A 19,205-nucleotide genomic window follows, 5' to 3' on the forward strand; every position below is an offset into this window, starting at 1 on the left:
TGTAATTAATTTCAAAGGCTGTGAATTAAAGACAAATTCCATTCAACCATTCCATTGCAATTTGCATTTTGATAACTGCAATTTCTGCACTTTTTTTTTTTTTACATTATGAAGGCTTACACTCTCTTTACTCAACAGTCTGACTTCAATATCAGTGTGGATCAAAGGCGTTTTATTAAGCTTTTCTGCTCTCCTTCCAGCATTGTTAAGGCTCCGAGGACAACAACAAAGTGCTTTCCCCTACACTAGCACTAGGTTAGCACAGAAAAAAGTACAGTTATTCCTGAGCTAAGTTCACATCAAACATAAGGGGCTCCGAGTGAGAGAAGATGAAAGAAGCAGGCCTGACCCGAAAGATTAGACCAACACTGCTGCCAGCTCTGCGGCACCCAGGGGCCATTCTCACTCTGGGATTCTACCCCTCCTCTTCATAAAGCACAATGGACTATAGCGTAAAACAAGCCTGGAAAAAGAGGGTAAAATACGAGGAAAGAAGGAGATAAAGACGGAGGCGGAGGAGGAACCGAGAAACGCTGTAAAGGAACAGAATGAAGTGGACAAAGAAGGAAGGGAAAGGGATGAGCTGAAAAGACGAAAACGAATAATGCAGCATAATTTCTACAATGCAAAACTGGTGCAAGACTACCCCAACCTACTTTTTTCCCATCCTCTGACAGATAGCGGTGAGGCGAGGAATAAGGCTGATTATCATAATTGCTTAAAGTGTGTGTGAATATTCATGATTTTTACAGCCTTATTATAGCAACAAATCCACACCACAATGAATGTAAATGCATTGTGATATTTAACATAGCGCAATGCCCTCAATCCCTGGATGTGCGTGTGTGTGTGTGTGTATGTGTGCGTGTGTGTGTGTGTGGGTGTGTGTGCGTGTGCGTGTGCATGTGTGTGTGTGTGTGGGTGTGTGTGTGTGTGTGTGTGCGTGTGTGTGTATCGGGGTGTGTATGGACTGCAGCTGTGGGTGTCAAGGTTGGGTGCTATCTCTAACCAGCCCTCATCAGCTGGCTGAGCTGTTCCTATGCGTCACACACAGAGGAGAGAAAAGGGAACGTTAGAGAGAAATACAGGGATAAACGGACAATAACCACGAACAGAGACAATCAATCAGCAAAGAGGGTGAGGAGAATGATTTGTGGGAAAGTGATTAGACCCCGAAAAAATGGAAAGAGATCATTCCTTCACAAGAATATGAACTTCCTCACCGCAGGTTAGCGTCTGGAAAAAGAGCAGTTGAGAGTAAAAAGTGGACAGAAACGTTTTGATTGCCAAAACTGTATTCAAGAAAATGTGGATTTATTGCTCTTAAAATATCCAAAACACATGAGGAAAAAACTTCTGAGATATGCCTCTTGATTCTGCTTAGTTCCCTCTGAATCTTAATTTTCAGCCAACAAAGACATATTGAACAAATTTGTGTAAACAGTTTCAAGGCACATGGTGGCATGACTGGAGTAGTTTGGCGAGTGACAGCCCTCAGCTCCATCAAACACCTTTGGGATGAACTAGAAGAGAGACTATGAGCCAACGTCGAAGATGTCTAACCACAAATGTTCTTCTTGAGGACACAAATTTTCACAGAAACATGCCAAAATCTTGTAGAAAGAATGGAAGCTGTTGTAGTAGTAAAGAGGCGGACCAACGTATATTTTATCATTCTCACTTCCTCTGGTTATACTAACTAACCAGCTGTCCCAATATTTTTTGTCAATGTTGTTGGAGTTTTAGTATCCCCTCCCTACTCAAAATACATACAACAACACACACAAAGGCCCCCTCCTCCTAACGTGCCCATGCATCTGAGGTGCCAGATGGCACAGGACAAGCCCTCCGGAGGGGAAGACAGTGTGGTGACCCCCTCCCTCTCTCACCCACACTTTCTCACACACTGAAGTGTGAGAGTGGGGGAGCGGAGGTTATCAGTGATGCCCATCAAAGCATTCACACACAGGCTACGGACTGACAAACTCAAGATGCGGCGATATAAAGGCATGTCTTAACATATTCGGAGGCTGGCGAAGAATTTGAATGGCCCTCGGGCCTGCTGCACGGACATTGCCAACATCAAACGTTCGCTTTGTCTTACGATCCGTGCCCTCCTACATGGCGATGTTATCTCATCTCCACCTGCACGCTACAACGCTGACCCGCACCGAGAACTGCGCCGTGCAGCAACAGGACCCATGAATGCTGTCCAAAACCATTCATAGGGAGTCAAGGTGGCGGTTGTTGTGGGGCACTAGTTCAAGATAGAGGAGGTTCCAGAGTCAGTGGGGGAGAGATGAAGCATGTTGGGATTGCCTGTGCTCGTCATATTAATCAAAGTACCATGATGCATGTCATGTACAGTATGGGGTTGTAGACAGTTCTGTAGTTTGCTGCATTGTCTTCACTTTTGTGATGCAAATGCAATTGCTTGGACACAACGATGCAATACTTATCTTTCATTGCTCAGGAAGAGTTTGGGAAGCTCAAACAGAACATTTGTAGTCAACGCAAAAACAACTAATTCCCAGCCCAGATGTGCCATTTGCTCAAGTTCTACAAGTTCTTTATTTCCTCGTGTCCGACCAAAAGAGAGCGTCGGCGTGAGGCAAATCTTCATTCCCTCAAGCTCTCCTTCTCGCATGACCGTTCTCGCTTGCATTATAGTTTCTGCTCATAACACCCCCATCACTGCCCTGATTGATTCCGGTGCCGATGACAATTTCATTCATGAAGCCATAATTCACCAGCTCCAAATCCCTCTCCAACAACTTCCGTCCCTGAAGAAGGTCACAGCCCTGGATGGCCGAATCATCTCCCCTGTTACCTACCAAACTGTGCGATTCACCTTGCTTATTTCAGGAAATCACCGTGAGAACATCTCTCTTTTTGTTCTTCCTTCCCCTGATACCCCATTAGTCCTTGGAATTCCATGGCTCAAAAACATAATCCCACCATAGACTGGACACACTTTTAGCCATCACCGGATGGAGCCCTCACTGCCATTCACACTGCCTGCTCTCAGCTATACCTCCCTCTGGTAACCCGTCACCCTCTTCCACGCCCGTTGACCTCTCCAGAGTCCCTGAAGAATATCTTGATCTTTCTCCGGTGTTTTGTAAAGACCTGGCTATTTCTCTACCCCCCCACCGCCCTTATGACTGTGCAATTAATCTGCTGCCGGGGGGCCCTCTTCCCTCCAGCCGTCTCTACAACCTTTCCCGACCTGAGAAAAGGGCAATGGAGGACTATATCCATGACTCTCGTACTCTCATTCGGACCTTCCCCTTCTCCAGTTGGGGCCGGCTTCTTTTTTGTTGAAAAGAAAGACACCACTCTCAGCCCATGTATCGACTACCGTGGTCTCAATGATATCACGGTGAAGAATAAATCTCCGCATCCCCTCATCGACCCCTCGTTTGAACCCCTCTGTGACGCCCAGGTGTTCACCAAATTGGATCTACGAAACGCCTACCACCTCATCCGTATCCGAAAGGGAGACGAATGGAAGACCCCCTTCAATGCCCCTCTCGGACACTTCGAGTATCTGGTCATGCCATTCGGTTTAACAAACACCCCTGCAGTTTTCCAAACATTTACTACTGACGTCCTCCGTGACATGCTCAACTGGTTCGTGTTTGTATACCTCGATGACATCCTCATTTTCTCCCGCTCCCCCGAAGAACAACGCATCCATGTACGCCAAGTGATTCAGCGTCTCCTTGAAACCGTCTGTATGTTAAACCTGAAAAGTGCGAATTCCACCTCTCCTCCGTACACTTCCTGGGCCACGTCATCTCCAGAGGACAACTACAACCCGACCCTGCCAAGATCCAAGCAGACATTAACTGGCCCACTCCCACCACCCGCAAAGAACTACGTTTCCTTGGATTCACCAATTTCTACCGTCGATTCATCCGTAATTACAGCAAAGTCGCTATTCCCCTCACTAGCCTCACATCCACCAGCTCGCTCTTTCAATGGATCCCGGCAGCATCCCAAGTATTCAGTCAACTCAAGACCCTGTGTGCCCATTCTTCGCCATCCAGACCCCTCCCTCCAGTATGTGGGCGAGGTTGAAGCCTCGGACATGTGGGCAGGGGCTCTCCTCTCTCAGCGAGACCTCACGACCCAGAAACCTCCCCCCTGTGCCTTTTTTCCCGTCGTCTGTCCCCTGCTGAGAGGAACTACGATGTCGGCAACCAAGAGCTACTGGCCATTGTATGGGCCTTGGAAGAGTGGAGGCACTGGCTGGAGGGGATTGAACTACTATTCATCATTTGGACAGCCCACAAGAATCTGTCTTAACTCCGTTCCGCCAAATGCCTTAACCCTCGACAAGCTCGCTGGGCTCTCTTCTTGAGCAGGTTAAATTTCAATTTCTCCTTCCGTCCTGGCTCCAAAAACAGCAAACCAGATGCCCTGTCTCAACTTTACTCACCCCCCACCAGCCCTGACAAACAGGAACCCATTCGTGCTTCGTTGGAGCAGGTGGTTAAGGAGGCCCAAAAAGACCCGGATCCCAAGACTGGGCCTCCAAACCGCCTGTTCGTACCAGATTCTGCACACTCTGACGTTCTTCAGTGGGCTCACAACTCCAAACTCACCTGGCATCGACCGCACCATTCAGTTCATCTGGCAGCATTTCTGGTGGCCCAGCCTTGTTCAAGACACCCAGGAGTTCATCCAAGCCTGCACCGTCTGTGCCCGAGGGAAGTCTGCCCCCAGCTGGGCTGCTGCGTCCATTGCCTATCCCTAGCGGCCCTTGGTCCCATATCGCTCTGGACTTGGTTACCGGTCTACCTCCTTGTGAAGGTACCTCTATTGTCGATCGCTTTTCCAAATCTGTCCATTACGTACCCCTCCCCAACTACCATCTGCCTTCGAAACTACTAACCTCCTTGTCCAACATGTCTTTAGACTCCACGGTATTCCCATCGATATTGTCTCTGACAGAGGTCCTCAGTTTTCATCCCTGGTTTGGAAGGAATTCTGTAAAGCAAGCAGCAGCCACCTTGTCGTCAGGATATCATCCGCAGACCAACGGCCAGACGGAGCGGGCAAACGAATCCCTAGAATCAGCCCTCCGTTGTGTTGCCGCACGCAACCCCTACTCCTGGAGCTCATTCCTCCTGTGGCTTGAGTACGCCCACAACTCCCTCCCAACGGCTTGGTATGGTTACCAACCGCCATTATTCAAAGAACAGGAGCAGGCAGTAGCAGTCCCTGCAGTCAAGGATCATCTCTAGAGAATCCAGGCAGTGTGGAAAGACGTCCGTGCGGCGTGGACCCGGCCGGTCTGCTGCACGCAATAAACAGCGCGCGGACCGTCATCGCTCCCCGACGCCCGAATACAAGGTGGGCCAATCTGTCTGGCTTTCTTCTCACGACCTCCTGCTTCAAACTGAATCCCGTATCCTCACTCCCCGTTTCATTGGCCCTTTCCCAATTACCAAATTCATCAATCCCACTTCAGTCCAGTTGAAACTTTCACAGTACTTAAAGATTCACCCAACCTTCCACATCTCATTGCTCAAGCCTGTCTCCACCTGCGCCCTAAACCAAACCCCCTCCATGGCTCCAGATTATAGACGACCATCCGGCCTTCACGGTGTCGCGCATTCTCGACGTGAGGCCTAGGGGGAGGGGGTTCCAATACCTGGTCGACTGGGTAGGGTATGGGCTGGAGGAGCGGTCTTTCCTGGCAGTTTATACTCGATCATACCCTTTTGGACGACTTCTACGCCGGGAGGCGTCCGTTGAGAGGGGGGTACTGTCATATACTGCCCTGCAGTTCCATTATTGGAGCCGGGAGGGCGCTTTGCGTCCTCTCTCTCACCCCCCCCCCCCCCCCCCCCCCCTCTCTGTTTTCAGCACCTGTCTCCAATCAGCCTCATCACCACCGGTATATAAGCCTGCCTGTTCCAGGAAATCCTCGCCAAAGTATTGCAGTTACTTCCAGCGGTACCACAGCCCATTTACCTCATGTAAGTCACTCTATTCATCGTTCCCTTTTTTGACTCCTGTCTCCTTGTTCTCAGTCTTTTCCCCCCGTGTTCCTGATCCACGCCATTCCTGCCGCCTGCCAACCCACCTAGGACCACCGCCATTAGCTTTCCTCAATAAACCATTCATCCTTTTACATCTGCCTCCGCCTGCTCTTGGATCCAGCTACTCCCCATACGTGTATTTTGCAGCATAATTAAACGTATCATTTGGTCATCTAGGTCCATCTGTTCCAGCAGACACTGTTCCCCGGTCGCCATTGTTGTTGCTTTGTTACTGAAAGGAAAGTAAAAAAACGGCTACCGGAAATGGCCAAAAAAATGCAGAGGAAACTCCACCCTGTGGCGTCCTATCCAATACCAGCCGTAGCGACATCCCCGACTTGGAGAACTGCAGTACATTTTCCAAACTGCACACGTGGGTTGCGCTCGGATATAAAGGTAAAATTGCTCACGGGATCGCCGCAGTGACATCAGTGTGGTCGCCGCCGCCCACGCAAGTATAAAGAAGCCTTTACGGCTGCCACTTGGATGATGCAAATGTGTCCTCGGTTACATAAAGGTTATCGTACATTATGTGTAGACAACCATTTTCCAGCTATCAGCCTTCCAATAAACTCTGTGGTGTAGTGATCACCAGTCAATTCACACCTGTGGCTTTAAGTGTCTTCAAATGACCCAGCATGCATGTTTTTATTTATTTTATTTTTTTATTTTTTTTAATGTGGCAGGAAAGCAGAATACCTGGAGAAAACCCAATACACACAGAAAGTCTGTGGTTAAAACTCAGCAACTTTTGAGTGCTAGCCATTATTATTATTATTATACTATTATTATGGTGTACAAATAAAGGCCTTATTCCAAATAGAAAACTGGTCTCCTGTGCATTTAAGCCAATGCCCCAAGCCATTATATGAAGAAATGTGGTGTAAAAGTCAAGTTTACTGAATTTGAACTAATGGGCATTTTTCCAGTTACATCCCAACTGCAAATTGTTTTTTATTTATTTACTTTTTGTGTGTGTGTGTGTGTAACCTTCCCATGGTTTAAGAGCTTATTTGATGTAGTCGTCTTCCTCCGTCTGGAGGGAGAGCCTGCATTGGGAGGACAGGCCAAGCCATCCCAAAGGGCTTCATCACTTATCAGCAGCCTTCTGAGATTCCACTAAGATTCACCCCCTTATGAATAATCTCACCCACAGGCAAAATGGTGCATTGGGACGGAGGGAGGGAGGGAGGTAGGGGGAAGTGACAGATTATTTAGAAAGACACAGGGCTGGTTGGTGATGGTTTGAGGGAGAGTGAGAAATAAAACGAGTAAGGACGAGGGGGAGAGAAAAAAGGGAGCTGGAGGGTTGGAGGGGATGGAAAGCTGAGAGAAATCAAGGAGAGAGGAAGTCTTTTGATGTGTTTCCCTGTTCCAGTGCGAGCATCATTGTGGATGGTGGTGCTATAGCTTGCCCCGCTGCTTGAAGGGACTGACTGGTTTATTAAACGCTCCCACCGCCCCTGTGCCTCCAAGCATGATGGGATTAATGCTGTCATAACCCTTTACTTAATTTATTACAGGGGGACACTGGCTAATTTGATTTGATATTATTTTAATAAAGTTCTGTGATGATTTGGAAGATTGTTTCAGGCTATCAGAAATAATTTTCCAGTTATTACAACCGCTCAGCCAAGTCCTTTGATAGCTGCAGTCAGTCTTGCTGCATGCAGAATACATTAGCCGGAAGTGTAAGCACGTTAAGCTACTGGAGGAATACTCATAATGAGACCGCTCCAAATTGCTGAGTGTCATGAAAAGGTGCCCGCATGTGCTGTGGGCAGCCACCAAGTAAGTCACACATGACAAAAAAAAAAGATGAAGGAAAGGACATGGACGACCGCGGATGAGGCAGAAGAGGAGCGGCGACATGTTTGGTATGCATTGAGCTCATGCATGTCACCATTGTTAAATCTCAGAGGGATACATGGTTATTTAAAGCTCTGCTTCTAGCGCAGGTCTCCCTGAACAATAAGATGGGACATTTTCAGTTTCAGCTTTGTTAGTGCATGATCAGATGGTTTCGTTTTGAAAATTGTGGGTATTTTTCCATGTTTTCTGATTTTGGATTTTAGATGCATTTTTAGCATGTTTTAAATATTTTGCACAGTTCTTTTGTATATAGTTGTGAAGCCGTCCCTGCAGTACACCATTGTCCACGCTGTATTAGAATAATCCTGTTTTCCGCCGACCCTTTCGTTCACTTTGCACCATGAGTGTTGCCAGTAGAAAATAATCCCGCTACTGTCTCTTCCCAATTTACATATTCCTTAAGATAATTGGAAAGACTCGGGATGTCTCAAACTATTTCCCTAATCCTGCGTCCTGTGCACTCTGGAAGTTTTGGAAGAGAAATAGTGGGGTTAAGAAAGGGGGTTGAACTTACATTCGTTGCAATGTTTTTGTTTTGCTTTTTCCTTAAACCCCAAATGACACACATTTCCCTCTGAAAAGATAAGCCCTCAGTCAAAGGCCGCGGGAGATGTCTGGGATCCTGTGAAAGAAGTGGGGGAATTACCTTCCAGAGGTCTGGCATGAAGGGGGATGGAGAAAAGATGGTGGGGGTCAGTGCTACCCTTATTCATTAGTCCGTCTGGGGTCCAAGGCGGGGTCACACAATGTGATGGTTGTTCTCCAGACCCCCAGACCCCAGCAGACACATTTAATGGCCACCGTTTCCTCTCCAGACGAGAAAGACGGGAGTGGGAGCGTGGGGGTCGCGGGATGGGGGTGGCATATGGAGCGAAGGTGACAAAGGGAGGTGGGTTTCGGGAAACTAAAGAGGAGAGTGATGAAAAGACAGAAAGTGAAAACATGTTCACGTCGTTGAAAGAGTGTGGGGGGAGAAAACAAGTTCAGGAAAATAAAAATGAATAAGGTCACTTCAGATAGACCCGCACACTCAGAAGCATCATAGAGGGTCACTGAGGTTCTCTCCTTCAAATCTACTGTCAGAGCGATGGAACAGCAATCCACCTCAGGGTGCCTTGTGCTTTTCTACAAGCTCATATGTTCAAGGGTTACAATTTAGAGCAATTATTGGGGTCAGAGTTCATGGTTATCATGGGAAAGTGGACCTCCCCAGCAAAACCTTAAACCCACCCTCCCACCCCCCAAAAAAGGAAACGTTTTGAAACAGGATCATTCCCATTTTCCATAAATGAACCACCAGCACTTGACATATACATAATCAGCTTTAAAATGTGACAATAAACTTTGGTATGGTAATTGTGATAAAGTGAGAATGATACTTCCCACTCGTTATTAAAATGGAATGCAAATGATATGCACATTACATTGTTTTTTTGTTCCATATGTACGATTTAAACAAGGCATTTGATAATGTCAAAATGTCAGAGGTTACGGTAATAGCTAGCTTTGTCTTAAGTTCATTATATCCGCTGAGCTATGCTGCTCCACTTTCAGTAGTATGGCCCCAGGCAGAAATCAATGTCCGCAACCAAGTAATCAAGGTTATAGAAAAGCGCATGCATTAACACGATTTCATTGAAATATGCAGAGTTCATGTGCATATGTTGTAGTATTAAATAAAACATGCTCAAATGTCAAGAATAAATACTTGCACCTCCAAGCAAATTTGCGCAATAGGTTGATACTTCTGACTCGAAGCCTCAGCAAGGCGACTTCAGTAAATGATCAGTCAACAAATTAGATATTGTATTAATGATATTGTATGGTGACATACATGTTAAGAAAATCATTACATTACAGATATCATCTATTGTTTGTTGCAATCAATCAGCTATAATGGTTTTCCCTGAGATGTAACATACGTTGTTACTTGCTATGAGCATGGCATGGAAGAATAGGCTCTGAATTAATTTCAACGTTTTAATGTGATTTACAATGAATACAATACAGGTACAATGAATTACTACCTAGATCTCCTCTTCAGCCTTAATTTGTGGAGTTTTGCTCAGTCAGATGTAGCAATGTTTCACTTTATGCCACAACCAATTCGATAAATTGCATTAGGCAGACACAAATGAGACAGTCATGGTTTTCATTGCTCAGTATTATTACCATAGGCTTTAATCATGCTTTGATTGGCTATCAGAAAACAGTCATGTTAATATTTTGAGAAAGTATAATATCTGATCAGCAATATTGATTGCTTACATGATTGTTAGATTAAACCATGTATATTATATCAGCTTGGCCATAATTACTTTAGAAAATGGTGTTGCTCTCACTTTGCAGCTACAAAACTTTTTTTTTTTCCGGCTGTCAGTCAGTTGTAGTTCATCTTGATTCTATCTGATGGGATTCTTTCACACTCAACTTTGCCAACCTGCCTTTGTGCACTGGTGGGAATAAGGGCCTCTTCCTAATGATTCCTACAAAATTGGGTGTCTAAGATGACAGGAAGTAATATGAAAATTTTAAGATCAAGGGAAAACAATCGTGTCTAGCAAGCAACCAACCTCAGATTGATTCATGTATTAACTGCTTAACAGATCAATGTAAAGCCTGCCTTGAACTGCTTATTCATAATGTACATTATATTCCTGATATAGGTGATGGTTTTTTCATCATCTATCATTCACATCTCAGTCTACATGATACAACCATGCAAAGAAAATAGTAACAATTGTTCCCTCTTAAAATCTCTCGTCTACGCCTAAAGGTTGAAAGTCTGGCAGCAAAAGCGCTAGTTAGCGCGACTCACCATGCTGACAAGCGCAAAAAGATTAGGGGTCATGTCAGTTTCAGATTATTGGGAGCTTTTACATTTATAAACCTGTGCTGGCTCTAATTTAACTGCACTTTATGGGACATTTAAACATGCCTGGAATGAGAGAAACAGATGTGGGTCTCTGTTAATGGGGAGATAGCAGCGTTGGGATGGCCCCACAGTCACGTTAACAGAGCCAAAACAGCAACAACAAAAAATAAGATGTGGACAGCAAAACAGGGCCAGACAGGCTCCGTCCTCAGTCCATCCTCCCCTTGTCATGTTTCTTTCGTTGGTCAGAATTCACCCCAGCATTTGTCATTTGTCACTTCCAATAAAGTTCTTGTCTATTTTCTCTTGTGGAGCATTGCTGGACTAGACTGCATCTTGTGCCATCACTTGAGACATGACAAGCATTCAGCATCCAGGGATGCTGGCCTGGCACTGGCCAAGTGCTGTCTAGTTTATACTCCGGTCAAATGGTAGAGCAGTAGCAAGTTTAACACCTTTAAACTGTAAAATCGAAAGATTTGCAGTGATTTGACTTGCCTGACCTTGTCAGAGTTAGAGCACCTCGTCTTGTGGGGGAAATGAAGGACTGGAAAGAGATTAAGTGCTCCTGCTGCTGTCCTTTCTATAGTGGAGAGAAAGCTCTGACTAGAGAATGCTTTTAAGTAAAATAAATAAAGACATATAATTTAAAAAATTAATGAATTAGTTACATTTGAACTGAAGTGAGAGTTGAGAGGAGTTTTAATTCTCTGAAGCACGTATAGTTTTGGTTTACTTGCAGTATCTAATATTTCTGTGACTACATACCTGTAAAAACTATGAAGCGAATGGATCAAACTCTCATAATATTCTAGTTGTGATGTTTTCACAAAGTAACAACAGTGGAGGATGCATCTTTCATTAAATAGCGGGGGGCATTTCCCAATTATAATCAAATGGATCGTTACAGTCTTATTTTTATAGTGCATATCTTGAGGAATAAGGTCAGAGACAATGATCTACAGTAATATCCATATCCATCCATTTTCTGTAGCACAAACAGAGGAGCAACGGTTTGGAGTGAGTGTTTGAATGACGTATTCAAAGTCATTCAAGTCATTCACTTCAAGAAAAATGATGAGAACAGTTTGTCACCACAATGTAGTTACCAGATAAGCTAACAGTTAGCCTAGCTTCTTCTGTCTCCTCCTCCTCTTCCTCCTCCTACTACTACTACTACTATTACTCCTACTCTTTCTTCTTCGTATTTTCAGGCTGTTTGATGCCCTGTGGTAAAATGCTGCCTCTTACAGGTCAGTCTTGGAGCAGACTCACGACCATCAGTGGAAATATTATGTGTGGGGTGTACTGTGGTGCTCATTAAGTGATGATCCCATCCTTGTCATACCTATGTGGGGTCTCTCATATTAAAAAAAAAAAAAAATCACTTAAGATGTTAATAATCGTTACGTGTGTACCAGGATTTATGTATCTATTTTGAGAAAACAAAACATCTTAATCAACTCGGCAATGAATTACGGGTTTGTTTCTCCTCCTTTGTCATATTCCAAACACATTTCGGGCAATTATATTCTTCTAATATTTGGGGAAGACTGTTTTCCGTTCTAGCTTGACTGCACAAGAATAAATTGATAAACTTAATGAATACAAATGTCTTATAGACACACTATTATATCTTCCCAGATTAGTAGGGATTTATACTGCAGCTCAATTTTCAGTAAATGTTAGTACAAGTAATTACAACTGCTATTAAAGTATAACTTGTGACTATGGCAAGTTGATCATGTAATGTCCCATTCATGAACTGAAACACTAACCATGTAAAATTAAAATTGTGATTTCACCCATCATACACACATGCAGGAACATGGAGCTACAGTATGTTGGGGGCAAAGTGATGCCATCTAAATGGTGCCGTACCATATGGCAAAGACAGGGAGGCATCACATGCTCATCGGGCCTCCAAGCCCGACTGCCAGACTGGCCTGTTAATTGGGCGACGAGATCAGAGGCAATATTACAAGCCAATTAAAACGATCGGGACAGATTGCCAAGTGATGAGCTCCACTGCGTAATTGAGAGTGTGAAGTGTGTTTCACCTCTGTCTGACTATGTCTGTCTGTGTGTCTCCCTCGGTCCAACTGAATAAGTGATGAGACTGCAGAGGACCAAAACTAGTTAGCGCCTTAATGATGTCACTTGAGGCCCCTTCATTAGTCTTAGAACAGGATTTGAGTGATTTGGGTTAGAGAATTTGCTCCACTGCCTCAATTTTATCATCACTGTACTAACATTTCTGTAATAAAGGAAGCAGTACAACCTGCTCCAGATTGTGATGTGTTGGTGTGTTTAAGCCAGCTTGCTTGATATGTGTGTTTGTTCGTGCGTGTGTGTACATGTGTGTGCAAGCGAGCAAGAAAGACAGGGCGAGACCGATCCATACGACAGCTACTTTAATTTGTTCTGGGAATATTGTTGTACTGGTGCACTCCACCGGGCAGCACCTGCATGCCAAGTTTGCTTAATCATGCAAAAAGAACAGAAAAATGCATTACAGATGTCATACTGCGTCCCGATAGAGACAGAGATTTGACAAACACCTTGAGCCCTGAGAGAACAGCGAACAGGTGGATTCAGGTGGATCTGCTTGTCACCAGTATGACAACTCTGCCCCTGATATGTGGGACATTAGAAATGCAAACAGTGCTTAACCGTTTTGTGCAAGGGCGTACTCACACGTGGCCATTTGTACTATGCCCAACATAGCCCAACCATGCGATTTCCCATCCCTCTCCTGTTGACCGCTGAATTTGGGCTTCGGTCAATTTACATAGGTGTGCTATCACTTTATTATACAACGCTATAATGCAACTTTCCTAACTCAAAATTACATCTAGTCATTGTACTTCTACCTCAAAATATAATATTAGGTGGTGGTTATCATTATAAGGCTAAGAGGGAAACCATTACAGGAGTGCAGCGATTGATAGCAGATCCAGAAAAGTTTTTATTATTATGTTAAAGGTAAAACAAACAAAATTCACTTAATTTATTTATATATAATAAAACAAATGTTCATTATTTTTGTTGATATACTCTACTGTAATATAAATAAAAAATATGATCAATGAAAATTTATTGAAATGCAAAAAGAAAATGTTAAACAGTCTAATAATTTTCTCGAGTTACAAGTGGAGTTTGCAGTTAAAAACAACAACACGTTTTGTCATATCAGAATCAGCTTTATTGGCCAAGTAAGTTAAAAGACACACAATGAATTGTCATGTCAATCAATCATGTCGTTGGAGCCACCCCGTGACCCTGAACAGGATAAGCAGTATTGAGAATTGATGGATGGATACTTGGAGCTACTCTAGTAAGACAGCAAACAGCCACTATGACAAAATATGTATTAAGGACATAAAAATATATGGCGAGCCATTGAGCAATGAAAGTGTACCACTAGTGTGGTGATGCTGATATAATGGCAATTGTGCAAATGATGCAGGCCTCAAGCAATTTAGAGCAATTTAAAGTGCCTCGTAGTGCAATGATCTGGTGCAGTGATGATTGTGCAAATGGTACAGCGAGTTCTGAAACACAAGTGGCCAAGAGTAATCAACAACAGAATGCAAATAGTGCAGCATGATAAAACAGTGAGCGTACGAACAATGTAGAAGTGTCCTGACATAGATGAGCAAAATTGGCAGTTAACTGTTTAAGAGGTTAATGGCAAGAAGGAAGAAGCTGTTGGAATGTCTGCTGGTTTTAGAGACCTGAGGGAAGGAGCTGGAATAGGTGGTGACAAGGATGTGAAAGGTCCAAGAGGATTTTGCATGCTGTTGTTATATTCCTGGCAGAGTGCAAGTCCTCAAGAGTAGGTAGCTGGATACAGATAATTTTTTTTCAGCAGTCTGATTTTGTCCTTTGTGGCAAAACCAAACTAGACTATGATGGATGAACACAGGACCAATTAAATGACCTTCTTGTAGAACTGCCTCAACAGCTCCAATGGCAGGCCGTGCTTCCTCAGAAGCTGTAGGAAGTACATCCTGTGCTGGTCCTTTTTGAGGATGGAGTTGATGTTGGTCTCCCAGTTCAGGTCCTGAGAGACTTGACCCAGGAATTTGAAGGTCTCGACGATTGACACAGAGCAGTTGGACAGTGTGAAGGGCAGCTGCGGCAAAGCATGTTTCTTGAAGTCCACAATCATCTCTACAGTCTTAAGCGTGTTCGGCTCCAGGTTGTGTCCGCCGCACCAAAGCTCCAGCCGCTCCACCTCTCGTCAATATGCAGACTCGTCACCGTCTTTGATGAGGCCAATGACAGTGGTGTCGTCTGAGAATTTCAGGAGTTTCTCAGCCGAGTGCGTTGAGGTACAATCGTTCGTTGGAAAGAGAAAAGAGCAGCAGAGAGAGGACACATCCTTGGGGGGCCCGGTGCTGATGGTGCGTGTGGATAAGGTGGTTTCCCCCAGCCTCACCTGCTGTGTCCTGCCCATCAGGAAGCTGTAAATCCACTGGCAGATGGAAGACAAGACGCTGAGCTGTAGAAGCTTGGAGGAGAGGATTTCGGGGATGATGGTGTTGAATGCAGAGCTAAAGTCCACGAACAGTCTTAAGCGTGTTCAGCTCCAGGTTGTGTCGGCCGCACCAAAGCTCCAGCCACTCCACCTCCTGTCAATACGCACTCGTCAAATTTCAGGGGTTTTACAGCCAGGTGCGTGGAGGTGCAACCGTTCGTTGGGGCCTGGGTTGCAGGTTTCTTGGGGACTGGGATGATGGCGAAGCATTTGAGGCAGGATGGGACTTCACACAGTTCCAAAGATCTATTGGAGATCTGTGTGAAAACTGAAGTGAGCTTTTCGATGCAGACGTTCAAGCAGGAGGAGGGCACACTGTCCAGGCCTGCTACAGTCATGCTAAAAAATATTGGCACCCCTGATGTAGATGTTTTTTCATGTCAGACAATGAGGGAAAAAGGGGATATGTGTCTCTTTATACAGTCATGGCTAAAAACATTAGCACCGCAGGGGTGCCAGTGTTTTTGAGCATGACTGTATGTTAAAAGTGTCTGCATGGCTTGACAGTAGAATATGGTCAAAATTATCTTAGATCTGGCACCATCCTTAGGCCAATGCTATTTGTTTGAATTCCAACAAAAATCTTGTAAGAGCAGGCTGACCAACTGTAAGCATTCTCTCTCTCTCTCTCTCTCTCGCTCTCTCTCTCTCTCTCTCTCTCTCTCTCTCTCTTCTGAGACTTGTCTCCTGCCTCATCTGCAGGTGGTTGATGTTTCCTTCTCTTAAAGGGATTACTAGTCTGTGCTCTATTCCATCATGCCCATTATGAGTTACAACAAAAAGCCTGGATCCTATACGTGACGCACTTTTTTAAACTAAACCCCAACTCCATGAGACATGTCTAAATTTCATACCTGATGTAATTAAGAGTAGCAGCTGTAGTTAAAATCTGGTAGTTTCACACTGACTCCAACATTACCTAGGAGATGACATCATCATCATACATGACAAAGCCCCATAGCCACAGAGCCTACAAAACACTAATCACAATGAGAAAACTTAATTCATGCAATCATAGGAAACAAATAGTTGTGTAGGGCTAGCTCTGACAGAAGATTATATAGCTTCTGGTTCTGCGGCATCCAAGAATCCACAATGTGGAAAAAGGCAAAACTCCATAAAACACAAGACAACGATGCAAGGGTTGGGGACCAAAATAAATTTTTCAGAATCCAGACACATACAGGCTTTTTAATGTCAATGTAATGAGACGCAGAGGGTAATGACGCGTGTTTATAAACCAAGGGCACTAAAGCTCATCTAAGCTCTTTGTGATTATGCAATGACAAACTTGCCACATATGACTGATCTTAGGCTATTGCTTTATGTAATGTATCTTTCAGAAGGAATTTTATGCTCTATTAAACTATTAAACTGAAGTCTTTGTTGAGTTTCTATCTGATAGGGTTCTAACCTATAATGCTGTAGCAATAGCTCACCCCTCTTCCAGCTCTACTAACATGCAAAGAAGTGGAAAGGAAATAATGTTATGCATTATCTGGTAAAGTGAGGAAGTCAGTGTGCCATATTGATGCCACACCTCCCTTACACAATGCTGTACAGTGGAACCTAAATACTGTATTCAATTGCCCCAAAGGTCATACAATTTGGAAACAGAGTCTAATTTTCAGGAAAAAAATGTTGTCGCACCAAAGGTTCCTTTGTGATCTTGCACAAGAATTCAGCAACTCTTGCAAGACTCCAGCTCAATGAGCTGGTGATTTTCAACCGCCGTCTTATTCGCATTTGTTATTCATCTTCAAAGGTTGAGCAGATTTTATTGTTCTTACATCTCATTCTTACAGTGATTAATCTATATTTGCGTTTAGAGGCTTAAATTATTGTATTGCCTGTACAGTTAATACATGTTTAATGAAGATACTTGTTCCAGTATTTCTGATGGAATAAATGTTTTGGACAGTTTTTATATACAAAAGAGAGGGTTGTCAACATCCTGGAAAGGACTGTGGCCCTTAAGGGTTTATTGTATAAGTTTAAACATTAGGTGGCTTTTGAATGTTGTTCAGGATTTCTGCATAAACAAGCAAAGCAGCATGATAGAGGACTCCCTTCATAGTAAATTTCGCAGTCTTGTGCGCCTCCCTCCATTCTACACCAGCAGCTATTTAACACTTAACCAACACATCAACCAACAAAAACGAACGCTACGTAGCCTTGTAATTATGACATTCTCAAAGCCAATCGTTATAGAAAAATAATGATATTCATTTTATTTGGAAATATCAGTTTGCACCAACTTATTTTGCTAAATTGTTACAAAACAATATATTGTAGTAAAGGTGTGTTATTTTGATTGGACACCTTTATGACACTAAAAACGATATTCTAAAATAACCTCAAATAATTCACTCTGTGCACTGCCCAAGAATTAATACAGTATCTACTGGCTGTGATCAACCAGTCTCTAATATTTTCCATTTTATTTTTACTATTGGTGCATGTGAGACTTTTATAGGCACTGCAAAGACTTGGTCTTAGGGCTCTGAGCCATTTCAAACAGCAGCTAATATGAGACGCGAGTGTTTGTTTTTAAGAGGAGGGAGTGACATTTAGTGGCTCGCCAAGGGGCCAGTGGAGAGAACATGAAAGTAAAAGTTTCGTTTTTAAAGAGAAAATGCCAGCCTAAGATTTCATTACTGGCAGGTTGTCCTGCCATGTTCAGCCTCCAAGATCACATACTGTACACATACACACATGCAAGCACAAGCTTTATCTTCCAAAAGTAACGACCATTTAAGCCTTTTCCCCATCAGTCTAAACGTCCTACAAGGTGCATCCTCATCACATTAAAGCACACTTCTCTTTAAATGGGTCATAACTTTAAAAGGAGTTGACATGAACTTCCCTTTACAAAACAGTTACAACTTTCACAACTGTTTTTATGAGCTTTATTGACAACGCTGAGCACCAGCAGTTCAATAGTTGAACCTCTCCCTTTGCTCATACTGATGTTGTCCTAGAGCTACCCAGGGAATAAGAGACCTCACACTATGGGGACTTGTAAAACCAGTGTCTTGCCAATGGGAGGGCTCAGTGTCTGTGTCTGAGTGTGTGTGTGTGTGTGTGTGTGTGTGTGTGTGCGTGTGCATGCAATCTTTGGTTGGGGGTATTGAGTGCACAGAAGAGACCAGTAAAATGTTGTCTCAATAAAGTCCCAGTGCAGCAGTAGTAAGTAGTGTTTGATGGCCTTGTGATTTGTTTGTTCAGCCCCAATGGCCTTCTCTCCTGGCTGCCAGGGTGGGGGCATGGGGAGGCTGATGGCTTCACACCTTCTCTCCTCCCAGCCCCACCAATGAACCATCTAATCCTCCTTCCTACAGCTAAATCAACACCTCTTGCGCACTCTGAGCAGTTTCAGACCACCACTGCTGACTGCCTGCTGTCCAGCCTGACTGTCTTTCTTGGAGCTGGTTCAAGTGACAACACTGTTGTGAGCATCTTTATATCTCAATTGTCACTGGAGACACCAGCATCTAATGGGTCTACGATGTAGTGCTTATGCGTTGTGCAGCATTCACGTGAACATCTCTTCGACGTCAATCATACAATGCATTGTTTATATGAGAAAAATTGAAGGTGTGAAAAGATGAAAAGCAAAAACAATGTATAAATAGGACATAGTGGTGATAGAAACACAAAGACTGAAGCATCAGGACAGAAACAAGAGTGAGGAGAGAGTATGGTAGGCGTTTGATGGGAACCTTAGCTTGTGGGCAGCACATTTAGCCCGGTGTGATAATTGTGTCTCTAGGGTAAGCTCCTTAGACCTGATGCTGGCTGAGATCAGAGGGCAAGGCCAAATCACATACAAAGCAGAAGAAAAAAAAGTGTGAGACGGAGG

The sequence above is a fragment of the Phyllopteryx taeniolatus genome, chromosome 4, assembly GCF_024500385.1.
Source record: "Phyllopteryx taeniolatus isolate TA_2022b chromosome 4, UOR_Ptae_1.2, whole genome shotgun sequence".
Classification (NCBI taxonomy): Eukaryota; Metazoa; Chordata; class Actinopteri; order Syngnathiformes; family Syngnathidae; genus Phyllopteryx; species Phyllopteryx taeniolatus.